This window comes from Aythya ferina, assembly GCF_964211825.1.
Source record: "Aythya ferina genome assembly, chromosome: 20".
In the NCBI taxonomy this organism is placed as follows: domain Eukaryota; kingdom Metazoa; phylum Chordata; class Aves; order Anseriformes; family Anatidae; genus Aythya; species Aythya ferina.
In genome coordinates, this window is record NC_140318.1 from 11,871,717 (window position 1) to 11,884,846 (window position 13,130).

Here is a 13,130-nt window from a genome sequence, read left to right on the forward strand (position 1 = left end):
CTGAACCCTTTGGGCTTCAGAAACAGTGCAAAAGGCAAAGATAGGCAAGTGATATCCTATCTGAGGAACGGAGTCTGGCATAATTATGTGTATTAAGAGACGGTATTGAGGTTGTTGCATATTAGAATTAGACACTGGATCTCTCTGGCTTCAGGGGAGTTTAGTGGAAGAAGGCTGTGATATGTGACATTACATGCATGACAAATACATTGTAACTTAATAAAACAGAAGATGTGAGGTGCTCTGTGGGGTAACACAGCAAAAAGTAAATGGCACTGATGAGTATGTGGATAGTAAAGATTCTGAGTTAAAGAGATCCTAAAGATCTAGCCTGATTTCCTGACACCAGATCAGTTTAAAATCACGCCTATTGTCTTTCTGGAGAATATAGACCAAAAACTGTGTTGTGCAGTGTTCCCAAGTAGCCAGGGTGCCACAGATGGAAAACATAGAAGAGGGTGGAAAACTATGAATGGGGCAGCCTGTTTCTGGAGAGCCCACTAGAGAGTTGTCAGGATGCTAAACCTTTTGGTTGGAGCCAGCAGCTTTGCGAAGCCACTACTGAGACTTCATCACCCATCTTCCTCCTTTCAGCTGAATTAAAGAGATGCATAGAAGGAACAAATCCTGCCCCCCATCCCCACCCCAGCTCAGCTCAGCTATAACAGCCTGCCTTAGGGCAGTTAGCAGTAGGATTTGTGCCCCACTTACCTGGGCAGGTGTCCTGGGGATTGCAAATGGTGACTGTTATGCTGAGCAGGAAAAGAAGGACTGCGGCTACACTTCCCATTGCTGGCACAACTCTCTGCTCTCTACTTAGCTTTCCTTCTCCATGTCCCAGGCACTGTGGTTAGTATTGATCCATCTAGGCCTTTTATACCTAATAAAAAAATTCAGTGTAAGCTCCACCTCTGTGCTTGCCTGGGTCCCCACTCTGCGTCAGAGCTTTTCCCAGATAATCAGCTTTCCACAGGCCTGATGGGGAAAGTTCTTGCCTGGCTGCCCCAGCCTGCCTTGTCTCAGGCCTTTGCAAATTTTGGATACATATCTCCTCCTGTACTGTGTTTCTAGATAAAATGAACCAGCAAAAACATACATTTAGCTAAATGGAGACAGCTCCCCTCTTCCTTCCTGCTAGTGGCACTTTACAAAGAGCAGCACTTACTGTGTGTATGGGGGAACTGAGACATGAGGAAAAGAAAAGCCCAAGGTCAACAAAGATCACAGTCAGAAGCTGCAGTGCCTGACTCATGCTCCAATGCTCTGCCTGCCAGGCAGTGTTGGGTCACTTTGCAACCTTTCAAACAGAGGTTTCAATTTATACATGTATGTAATCCAGGACTGACCTGGAGTTAAAACTCTGCATATCCAAGTGAAGTTTGGTGGGAAGAGCATGTCTGACTTTTTCCCTGCCTTTTTTTTTTTTTTCTCTTCCCCCTTCCAGTTCCTGTTCATTGTAATAAAGAGTAGGATTTCAGTTTCTCTGCTGTGCACTCTGTTCATTTGTGTCAGCATTACGAGGTTCAAACTGTCTCAAGGCTGACTCTCATGTTACCTCTATGTACAGAACCTTTAAAGTTTATAGCAGAGTTTTTAGCAGCTCTGTTCAGCTCCTTTGTTCCTAAGCACAGTGTTCCAGGGGATTTCATCTTTAATATAGCTTTAAATAGCTTGAAGTTCACTCTTCGTAACTTCAGGGTGCTGACTTTACTCTTTGTCAGGCCCATGTTCCTCAAAATCACATAGTCAACCAGGGTGTGGCCACTGCAGCCCAGAAATGCAATAGATGTTTATGATTGTTTGTGTTCCCTAGACACAATTTTCTTAAGGGCAGTGCAGGTCTTACTTTCCTTTCCCTGTCTAGAGAGAAAAAAAAAAAAAAAAGCCTGTAGATAAATCAGAAGGAATGTGATCTGACCACCTGAATTCAAATTTGTTTTTTTTTTTTTTTTTAAAGCGGGAAAAAAGATTATCATTCCTGGCAAGTGTTATGCATGTAGTTCTCAGGGAGAAATGAGAATAGCTTCTTTCTTCAGCTTTTCAGAAGGAGAAAGAGAGAGAAAAAGGATGAGCAGGCGTCTCTGATCTGCTAGGGCAGGAGAGGTCTACGCAGAGTCATTTAAACTGACTGGGGACCTGTGCATTCCTCTTCTCTCCCTCTCTACATCGCAAATGTTCATTCAGCGCAGGCTGCTACCTGTGTGGGACACAGTTGTTTCTGCCCTATGGGGCAGGTGAAGATGAAGAAATGACAGCTGCTAGTACTGAGAAGTCTCCTCCTACACAGTACCCTGTATCCTGTGCTGTGAGCTTGGTAATAGCTACAATACTTTGTTACAAAATCTAGCAGTAAGAGCTACCTGCTTCGCTTGGTAAGTCACTCCAAAAAAGCAATGGTTAAACTGGCATCACAGGTTATCCTGTCTTTACAATCTGCCAAGGGCTCCTGGCTAGATCTGTCCTGGCCAGATCTGCATCAGTCTGAGAATGCATATTGTGGAGGCAGCACTGACTCCTGGAGATGTCAGCTTGCTTTCAGACAAGGAGGCAATACTGCAGTGTTCTTGTGGACATGGCTAACTTTGGGAGCAGGGGGGAAACTGCAATTGAAAAAACAGTCCAAAGTAGGTCAGGTCCCTGAGGGCAGATATTGTAATTTACCCAGTGATCAATATGCCCTAAATTGTTTTTCCTCACACTGTGTCCTAATGAAGATCAAATAGTGCAGATTGCTTACACCATCAGCAATTCTTTTTTTCTATGTAGGTTCTCACTTGCGTCCTAGGAAATATCCCTTGTTGATTGCGAAAGTCCAGTATCACTTTGGGAATGCAGAAACAGGAGTTTTAAGTACATTGCATGAATAGGGAGTGCCTCTAAACACCATGACTTCAGCTCCAGAGATGTAAATGTCACAAGTGAAGTCTCAAGAACGTAACTGACTTGTAAAGCACCAAGAAAATAAGCTTAGCAAATCAGAAGGCACAAATGACAACAGATCTTCAAAAAGTGCATGTGGGAACATGATAACTGCACAACAGAGGATTTAACACTGATTTATTCAAAATCGTGGGTGAAATCAAGGCTCCTGGTAGTTTTTACACTGGTTTCTTTACCATCAGGAGGCTAGAGCTTCACAAAAACACCAGAAAAGCTGCAAAGGCTGTTAATACCTAAAACAATAGGCAGCAAGTCCCAGTCATGACATTCCTCTGCTTTGTCTCATGGCTAGGGACATTGCCACACAACTTCTAAAGATGCCAGAAAGGCAGACAGATTGTGCTGAGGAACTGAGAAATTCTGACAGATCTGACTTCATGCTGACGTGTGGAAAACACACTCCACAATCAGTAAGACTGTAAAGTAAGTATATTTATTCAGTGCTGGGCAGCACGGGGAGTAGTCCCACCAAAGTCGTGCACACACCACAAGGCAACTTAATGCAGTAAAGAATTACATATGCATGAAGTTTCACAATGCGCCTATACATATTCATATATACATCGCCTTGCCGAGGTGATCAGCTCCAGGGCAGACGTGTTCTGCAGAGGAGAGGGGGATCAGACAGGCAGGGCTATTTTTTCCGGTGTCGAGCCCACTTGAGGGAGCCGCCAGGACCCAGCAGCCCTCACGAGGGAGGCTGACAAGTTGTAGGCGGAGCTTTCAGCGCCCCCTTCCCGGCCGTTCAAAAGCTGCCCCTAGGGAGCACCAGTGACCAGGAACGCGGCAAACAGGGCGTGGCGCGTCAGAAGGGAGTGGCGCGGCAGATAGCGCAGGCAGGGCGAGCGGGAAGGGCAGAGCGTTCCCCCCCCGCCCATATGAACAACTCCTCTAATGGCGGTCTACCACTAGCTAAGCTGCAATGGTGTCCACCAGGCACAGTGTTCTCACTAGGAAGTCAGTACATACCCAGACTGACTGTCCGCTCAAAAATGCAGCAGTTCAGGTCTCTGGATGCAGGGAGTGCCTGAGCCTTTTGCTGCCACCTGCGGGGGGCAGAGAAACTGTGTGTGTGAGGTGTGAGCAGGTGGATGACCTGGTCCGCCTGGTGGTAGAACTCAAGGAGGAGGTCGAGAGGTTGAGGTATAACAGGGAGTGTGAGCAGGAGACAGACTTGTGGAGCAACTCTCTGCAGGGCCTGAAGGACAGGTACCGGGGTGAGACACTCCAAATGGGAGTGGACCCCCTGCCCTGTTGCTGTCTGGCAGAGGGAGGGGACCTGGGAGTTGAGGAGGAATGGAAACAGGTTCCTGCTCAACATTGCAGGCGATGCCCCCTCCTACTGGCCCCACCTTCCCAGGTGCCCTTACGCAATAGGTTTGAGGCCCTGGAGCTTGAGAGACCGGTGGGTAAGGATGAGGTAGAAAGTCTACCCAGGAGGATGCCTAGGGCAAGGAAGTCGATTCAGGACTTCCTCCACCAAGACAGAAAGAAGGGTGATTGTTGTGGGTGACTACCTTCTCAGGGGAACAGAGGGTCCTATTTGTCGGCCTGACCCTACCTGTAGGGAGGTCTGCTGCTTCCCTGGGGCCAGGGTCAGGGACATTGCCAGAAAGCTTCCCATCCTGGTTCTCCCCTCTGACTATTATCCTCTTTTAATAGTCCAGGCTGGCAGTGATGACATTGAAGAGAGAAGCCTGAAGACTATCAAATAGAACTTTAGGGGACTGGGATGGTTAGTGGATGGAGCAGGAGTACGGGTGGTGTTTTTGTCTATCCCTGCAGGGGTGGGTACAGAGAGGACACGGAAAGCCCACCTGATAAACACGTGGCTCAGAGGCTGGTGCCAACACAGAATTTTTTTTTTTTTTTGGACAGTGGGGTGCTCTACTTGGCACCTGGCCTGATGGCCACAGATGGGTCCCTATCTCTAAGGGGAAAACAGATCTTAGGCCAGGAGCTGGCGGAGCTCATTGAGACGGCTTTAAACCAGGTAAGAAGGGGGATGGAGCTGAAACAAGGCTTGTTAGAGCTGTGCTAGGGGTAACAATGGCAAGGCTGGAAGAGAAAGCAATGGCCCAACTGAAGTGCATCTACACTAATGCACGCAACATGGGTAACAAACAGGAGGAGCTGGAAGCCATCGTGCAGCAGGCAGGCTATGACTTGGTTGCCATCATGGAAACGTGGTGGGACCACTCTCATGACTGGAGTGCTGCAATGACTGGCTATAGGCTCTTCAGAAGGGACAGGCAGCATGGAAGGGGTGGTGGTGTGGCTCTCTATATCAGAGAGGTTTTGATGTCATGGAACTTGAGGCTGGGAATGATAAAGTTGAGTCCCTATGGGTTAGGATCAGTGGGAAGGCCAACAAGGCAAGCATCCTGGTGGGGGTCTATTATAGACTGCCGAACCAGGACGAGGAGACTGATGAGGTGTTTTACAGGCAGCTGACAAAAGTTGCGAAATTGTCAGCGCTTGTTCTCGTGGGGGACTTCAACTTCCCATATATATCCTGGAAGCACAACACAGCCCAAAGAAAGCAGTCTAGGAGGTTTCTGGAGAGCGTGGAAGATAGCTTCCTGATGCAGCTGGTTAGTGAGCCTACCAGGGGAGGTGCCCCGCTAGACCTTCTCTTCACAAACAGAGAAGGACTGGTGGGAGATGCGGTGGTTGGAAACTGTCTTGGGCAGAGTGACCATGAAATGGTAGAGTTCTCCATTCTTGGAGAAGCCAGGAAGGGGACCAGTAAAACCGCTGTATTGGACTTCCGGAGGGCCGACTTTGGACTGTTCAGGACACTGGTTGGCAGAGTCCCTTGGGAGGTGGATCTGAAGGGCAGAGGAGTCCAGGAAGGCTGGGCGCTCTTCAAGAAGGAAATCTTAATGGCGCAGGAGCGGTCTGTCGCCATGGGCCCAAAGACGAGCCGGAGTGGAAGAAGACCAGCCTGGCTGAACAGAGAATTGTGGCTTGAGCTTAGGAGAAAAAAGAGGGTTTACAATCTTTAGAAAAGAGGGCGGGCCACTCGGGAGGACTATAAGGATGTTGCGAGGCAGTGCAGGGACATAATTAGAAAGGCCAAAGCTCATCTGGAGCTCAATCTGGCTACTGCTGTCAAAGACGACAAAAAATGTTTTTAAAAATACATCAGTGCAAAACGGAGTACTAAGGAGAATCTCCAGCTATTACTGGATGCCAGGGGGAATTTAGTTACAAAAGATGAGGAAAAGGTGGAGGTGCTTACTGCCTTCTTTGCCTCAGTCTTTAGCAGCAAAAACAGTTGCTCTCTGGTTACCCAGTACCCTGAATTGGTGGAAGGGGATGGGGAGCAGAATGTGGCCATCACTACCCATGAAGAAATGGTTGGCAACCTGCTACGTCACTTGGATGTACGCAAGTCGATGGGGCCGGATGGGATCCACCCGAGGATACTGAGGGAACTGGCGGAGGAGCTGGCCAAGCCTCTTACCATCATTTATCAACAGTCCTGGTTATTGGGGGAGGTCTCAGTCGACTGGTGGTTAGCAAACGTGATGCCCATCTACAAAAAGGGCTGGAAGGTAGACCCAGGAAACTATAGGCCTGTCAGTTTGACCTCAGTGCCAGGGAAACTCATGGAGCAGATTATCTTGAGAGTCATCACGCGGCACTTACAGGGCAAGCAGGCGATCAGGCCCAGTCAGCATGGGTTTATGAAAGGCAGGTCCTGCTTGACAAACCTGATCTCCTTCTATGACAAAGTGACGTGCATGGTGGATGAGGAAAAGGTTGTGGATGTGGTCTACCTTGACTCCAGTAAGGCTTTTGACACCGTTTCCCACAGCATTCTCCTCAAGAAACTGGCTGCTCGTGGCTTGGACTGGCGTACGCTTCATTGTGTTAAAAACTGGCTGGATAGCCGGGCCCAAAGAGTCGTGGTGAATGGAGTCAAATCCAGTTGGAGGCCAGTCACTAGTGGTGGTCCCCAGGGCTCGGTGCCGGGGCTGGTCCTCTTTAATATCTTTATTGATGATCTGGATGAGTGGATCGAGTGCACCCTCAGTAAGTTTGCAGATGACACCAAGTTAGGTGCATGTGTCGATCTGCCCAAGGGTAGGAAGGCTCTGCAGGAGGATCTGGATAGGCTGGACCGATGGGCTGAGGCCAACTGTATGAAGTTCAACAAGGCCAAGTGCTGGGTCCTGCACCTGGGGCACAATAACCCCAAGCAGAGCTACAGGCTGGGAGATGAGTGGTTGGAAAGCTGCCTGGTGGAGAAAGACCTGGGAGTATTGGTGGATAGTCAGCTGAATATGAGCCAGCAGTGTGCTCAGGTGGCCAAGAAGGCCAACAGCATCCTGGCTTGTATAAGAAGCAGTGTGGCCAGCAGGTCTAGGGAAGTGATTGTCCCCCTGTACTTGGCTCTGGTGAGGCCGCACCTCGAGTACTGTGTTCAGTTTTGGGCCCCTCGCTACAAGAAGGACATGGAGGTGCTCGAGCGAGTCCAGAGAAGGGCGATGAAGCTGGTGAGGGGTCTGGAAAACAAGTCCTACAAGGAGCGGCTGAGGGAGCTGGGTTTGTTCAGCCTGGAGAAAAGGAGGCTCAGGGGCAACCTTATCGCCCTTTGTAAGTATGTTAAAGGAGGTACTGTAGTGAGGTGGGGGTCGGTCTATTCTCCCATGTGCCTAGTGACAGGACAAGGGAGAACAGGCTAAAGTTGTGCCAGGGGTGTTTTAGGTTGGATATTAGGAAGAACTTCCTTACTGAGAGGGTTGTTAGGCATTGGAATGGGCTGTCCAGGGACGCGGTGGAGTCACCATCCCTGGAGGTCTTTAAAAGACGTTTAGATGTTGAACTTAGTGATATGGTTTAGTGGAGGACTTGTTAGAGTTAGGTCAGAGGTTGGACTCAATGATCTTGAGGTCTCTTCCAACCTAGACAATTCTGTGATTCTGTGATATGCATTACCTGTCCCTGCTTCATATTAAAATTAGTTGAAGAAGTCATTTCTATAAGCTCTTCCATCTGTGCTTGTGCAGTGTCTCCTGGTGGTGGTCACTGGGGGTCATGGGGATGAAGGTTGGTGACTCTTCCTCGTCACCACTAGTTGACCTCTTGTCGTTGCGCAGACTCAGTTGCTCCTTTGCTCTTGTCCATCTGCAGGACCAGTTTCTGCCAGTTTCTTAAGACAGGCTCACTTTTTTCAAGGGACTAACCCTTGATAAGGGGCCCAAGGCTTTAATTAATTTACACAATGCACAATAGTTAGGAAAGACACTAAGTAGCATCCACTAGTTTAATACTGTCAGCGCTCTATCTCTATTTTGTAAGATGCTCCTAACTCCCTCTCTCTGTCCCTCCTTTTCTATACAGTTAGTAAATTCTTTTACTATTTCTAGGTTCAATACAGTGTTTGGCTATCTAACATTCTTTCAAAGTATTTGTTAGGCTCCAATTTCCATCTTTTTCCACTCGCTGTAGGAATCTCCTGTACTCTTAAAACACCATAAGGTATATCAGTTCACCATGCAAAGAACCATGGATAAAACTACAACCAAACAACTGCTCCAGCCATGTTAGGTTTGGCAACCAGGAAGTCAATTTTTCTACCAAATCTGCAAATCCCCAGGACATATCATTCTAAGCTACTGCATGCACAATTTTATTCTTTTCTCCAGGTCAGTCTCAATCTGTTTTTGTTTGTTAACATATACACAGAAAGTTCATCTGGTGTATATGTTAACATTTTTACATGGAAGTAGTTCAAATCTCTCACCTAGATGTTCACAATCCTTGCCAAATGGACATGTTCCACTTATTAGGTAAACTGTCACTCACTGCCTTTGTGAGTTTCTCATAAGTATTGTGCTCCCACTGTTCAGTTTCCTTGACCAATGAAAACATTAAGACCATGAAAAATGCAACCTTCCAGGTTGCACCTTAGTAACCTTCCATGGGGTCTTTCACTCTGGAGTGATGATGGATCCAGGCATTCTGCTCCTTGATTCTGATCGCTGTAAAAGTGGTAAGGAGCACCTGAAATTGTCCTTCCCACTGTAGTTCCAGGTCTTCTCTGCAAGAGACTTTACAAACACATAATCTCCAGGTTGTATACTGTGCAATGGTCCATCTAACCCTCTACCCCAAGTCCCACTCACATGCTTTCCAATTTCATTGATATTCCTCTTTGTATTCCATTGGGTCATCCGTATAAGATTTCAAAGGGGCTTAGTCTTTCCTTTGCTCTTGGTCGAGTTCATATACACAAAAGGGCTAAGGGAAGAGACTGAGGCCAGACCAAGTTTGCTTCTTGTCCCAGTTTCACAATTTCCTGTTTGATTACCTCCCAGGCCTTGGCTGCTCTGGTTGGGAATGCTTCTGGCCATCCTGAAAAGGTGTCAGTTAATACTAATAAATACCTATACCCCCTTTTCTTGGGAGTTGGAAAAAAAAAAAAAAAACAAAAAACAATTTAGCACTGTTTGGAACTTGATTCTTGTCTGTGGTTTACTTTTATACCTGTCTAACAATAGTATACAAATTAGGTCCTATCCACTTTCTATTTAAAAAAATTATACTACTTCAGCTCCCCAGTATGCTTTATTATGTTCTCTAATTACCATTCAATTTAATATAGTATAACAATTCTCCCATCTTTTATTTACATTAAACCTGTAGGTAACATTTTATGTTTATATTTTAGTATATTTTACTTCATTTTCTATTTTTTTTTTAAAGCTTGGTTTTCTGTTCCTGGTACTAGTGCCAAAATTTGACTCTCAGATGCCTGTTCTGTCACCCCTTTGGCTCCTGCATCAGCCAATCTATTTCCCCTTTCAATATCAGTATCCCCTGCTTGATGTCCTTTACAGTGCATAATGGCAACTTTAGTAGGCAGCTATACTGCCTGGAGTAACTTCAGTATCTCTTCTGCATGTTTAATTGAGGAAGATAAAAGTCCTCTCTCCTTCCAAATTGCCCCATGTGCGTGCACCACACCAAAGGCATATTTCAAATCTGTCCAAATGTTAATTATTTTCCCTTTTGCCAGCTCAAAAGCTCTTATCAAGGTGATGATTTCCACCTTTTGGGCTGATTTTTGTTACCACATATCCTGTGAGGTGAACTCCCTAGCGGACAAAGATACCATGTCCATGGTCTTGATGCAATCATGAATGGGTAATCTGGAAACTCTGTTACTAAGGAAAGAGGCTGGGTTCAGAGGCTGGTTTTTTTTTAGAGCCAAAAAAAATTTAGTAAACTAATGGTCCATTCTACACATTACTTTTTGTCTTCAGTAGCTATTATTTGCATATTTCAACAGTGTCCCCTTTTCCTGAAGGAGTCTTTCAAGCTTCAAGATCACAGGCTAGTTGTTTCTGAAATATGGTGGGGCTATTCTTGAACCCCTGTGGTAACACTGTCCAAGTAGGCTGAGTTTTTCGTCCTCTATTAGCATTTTCCCATTCAAAGGCAAAGAGTTTCTGGCAGGCAGATAAAGGCATTCTTGTAATCGAGTACCGTGAACCAAACTTGACTGTTTGTCTCATTTAGTCAAAAGGTTATTTCCATTTTAACTTGTTCAAAATAAATTTTTGCATCCAATTTTTCCAGCAAGTCCCTTCCTAATAAGGGTTTTGGCAATATCAGGGTCTTCCTAATAAGGGTCTTCTGATATCAGGGGCCAATTGCCCTAGAAAGAGGCTAGCCAATTACCTCTTTATTTATTTATTTGTTTGTTTATTTATTTTATTGCATTTCAAAGTTCATCCAAAAATTCCTTAGGGCAATGTGAGGTAACAGTTCACTTCAGAGAGTCAGCACCATTGCAGGTGCCCACTGGGAGCTTTACAATCTTGCCTTGCTGGGAAAGGAGTGATCTGATCTGCAAGGGTAGGTTATCATCCAAAACAGCAAGGAGAGATGTTCTTCTGGCTTAGGCTTGCCTGGGCTGTGCTATTTATAGCTCTTCACTCTGTGCCAACAACAAAGTTTTCAGTTGATATTTGATGAATACTTACATTTCCAAGGGAGATTTTTTTTCAGACCATAACTAATCTTAGCATCTGTGGTGGGGACAGTTGCCCAAACTAAGATAGTAGTTTTTTCGGCTGTCCCTTGGTTTTCCCTTACTGCTTCTGAGCTTTGTGAACATAATGTGTCTTCAAGAGACCAAGTCTTTCATTGCTAAGGCCATGTTGCACCTTTTGCTTGTCCTTACTACATGATGTACATTGTAGCTCACAGCTCCCAATAGCTCCTGAGGCTCCAAAAGAACTCAGGTAAGTGGCATAGTTTCTGAAGACAGTTCTTTTCACCAGGGAGGGGGAAAGTGGGGAGGAAAAGAGAGAATCCCCCCTTGTTCATATACATGCTTCACATGTTGTGTTGCTGAACAAGGTTTCACTCCGCTTTCCCAGGGAAGCTTCAAAGCTCCATGCCGTGAGAAGTGAAGGCTTATGGTTTAATTGGTCTTGACTGTAATCCACAGACCCAACCATAGCTGGTGCTTGCTTTACCACATCTAGTAATGGGCATCCAGGCCACGCAGAGATTTATGAACGCAGACTACCTATTTGAATTTGCATCTAAGGGGTTCCTTATCCTCACATTTCTATACGTTGGTTTTATTTTGGGGAGACAATGATTTCCTCATTTCAGGAGTTGATCAGGACATATCTCTATCAGTTGCTGCATACCAGTTGTGTGCCCTTGATGAACATTTGTTTTGGTATGTGCTTAGTTTCCTCTGGGAGCTAGTGTCAGGGAGCCGTTGCTTAATTCTCCTTATAGTGATTAATTGAGGTTGTGTACCAGGAAGGATTTCATTTTAGAGGTTTCTTCCTATCAGCCTTTCTGTGAGACTCTGTTTTGACAAGATATTTTCTGCTTCATTACATTTTTAACATCTTTTGTAAGCTCTGGTAAGGCCTGTTCTTATCTTGGAAACACTGGCAGCTGTTCATCACTATGAGCAGGGAAGACAGACAAAGTCATGAGGATAGGCAGAGGCTGCTCTCTACCCTCTCTGTTCTGATGAACCTTGAAGACCAGAAAGGTAATTCCTGAGCCCTTTTTCTTTGCTGATATTATTTTTCTCAAGTACAGAGGACCAGTTGCTCAAGTATAAGACCAGTTGCTCTGGCACAACTCTCTCTATGGATGAGGTATGTGCTGAGAAAAGGGGCAAGGGTGGAGAGCTCTTACTGCAAGGGCATCTGATGAGGGTATGCAAGCCAGGTGGGCAAGGATGGCAAGAGGTAAATGGCAAGGTAAGTTTTCTACCAATTTGTTTATTGTTGGACCACCATATGTCACACAACTGGAGTTGATAGCTGCAAACAAACTGCAGGCCTCAAATGACATGTTATTATATATTTTTTAAAATGACCACTGTGTAAAAATATTTACTTCCTCCATCTCCAGAGAAGGTCTTTTCTCAATCTCCTGACTTGCCTCCAGTGTCTTTGCAGAGCTGAGCAGCTGCAGAGCTTAGAGTAAGAAACTAATTCCCATGACAGGCACCAATATCTGTCTGTCGGGCAAAAGTGTTGGCCCTGTCCAGGTTTTCTGGGTCCCTCCAGACATTACAAAACACAAGCCATAAAAGCATGCTGGGTCATTTGATACAAAGAATAAGAACCAGATTTTCAGAAGAGCTCAAGGACAGACTTTCCCAGGTTCCTGCAGGGCTGGATCAAGATGTGGGGAGGCTCAGTACAAGGTTGGTATTGGGCTCTCTCCCCTTCAGGATGCACCAGCAGACACTTTGGTTCTTCAGAAAGTGTCCCCAGATTGGTAATGGGCAGTCATACAGTGCTTACCCTTTTGGATGTGGCGCTGCTGATACAACAGCCATCTACACACAGAACTGCTGCCAAGGGTTTGTCCTTAAATGCCCTCCCTGTACCTTTGAAATCCTAATAAGGCTTCAAGTTAGAATAAGCTTCTCTATTATAAATCTGTTCAGACAGATTTAATAGTATCATCTAGAGCAATACTGTTCAGCTGAGAGTGGAAGGGAAAGGTTGAGATTCAGTGTTAATGGGCTTCTCAGTCCAGTGTTGTGTTCGCTGGTCTGATGTCCACGGTGGCCTTGAGGGTAGGATACCTGAGCGACTACTTAGAAGGCTGTAAGATTTTAATCAAACATTTACTTTGCTTTAGCTTTACTTGTTTCAGCACAAATGAATCTTGTAGGATGTGATTTT

General features: G+C 45.8%; 1 protein-coding gene across 1 annotated transcript in view; it reads left to right on the top strand.

Moving 5' to 3' along the window:
• Positions 1-13,130, top strand: part of LOC311421985 (dual specificity testis-specific protein kinase 2-like) — an 86,759-nt gene that overhangs the window by 50,108 nt on the left and 23,521 nt on the right. The gene's annotated exons all lie outside the window — the stretch shown is intronic.